Below are 911 nucleotides of genomic sequence, written 5' to 3' on the forward strand. Positions count from 1 at the left end.
ACATGATGTATAACACAATAGATATAAAAATTAATGTAGTGCATATCATAATAGCATAATATCATAGCATAAAATCAAATATTGTTCAAACATAAAAACATAGCATAGAATAGTAGTAGATGTTCAAAGCATAAAAATATTACAGACATAAAAACAGATGTTCAGAATTATGCACCGATAGGTTTTTGGGTTTTGGAGATTTGGGGATTTTTTATTCAAGCTACTAATCACGAAAATGAATGGTTAGAAGTGTTTAGAATCGAAAACGTGATAGGAATGGACACAAAAATCACCCACAATGGTTTAGAAATGAAGATTTTAGAGTGAGAGAGTAGGAGGAAGATGATTTTGAAAATGTTAAAAGACATAAATACATATATAACAGCATAGAGTAATCGGTTACTAAAAAATAAAATTTCAAAATTTTCAAACAGTAACTTGGAGTAATTGATTACTTACTTTGAGTAATCGGTTACTGAAACACGTTGTTCAACCCTGTAATCGGTTACTCTCTAGTGTAATCGTAATCAGTTACTCTCCAGTGTAATCGATTACTTACCCCAGAAAAACTTATTTTTAGGCAAAATTAAGTTGTGAAAATGATTTTTAACCCAAAAAATTTAAGTTTTTGAACACAAATAAACATATTTAAGATCAAGTAGGCATGAGATAATATTAATGAAGCAAACATATAATCATATAAGCATGTTAAGATAGGTAAGCTTCATCAAGAATGCCTAATTCAAGTCTAATTTTGTGAAAAGGTTCTTTTGCCAAGGGCTTAGTGAAAATGTCTGCAAGTTGCTTATAAGTATCAACAAATTCTACGGATACATCTTTCTTTTGAACATGGTCCCTTAGGAAGTGATGCCTTATATCTATGTATTTAGTTCTAGAATGCATAATAGGAT

Source organism: Lupinus angustifolius, chromosome LG03 (genome assembly GCF_001865875.1).
Source record: "Lupinus angustifolius cultivar Tanjil chromosome LG03, LupAngTanjil_v1.0, whole genome shotgun sequence".
In the NCBI taxonomy this organism is placed as follows: domain Eukaryota; kingdom Viridiplantae; phylum Streptophyta; class Magnoliopsida; order Fabales; family Fabaceae; genus Lupinus; species Lupinus angustifolius.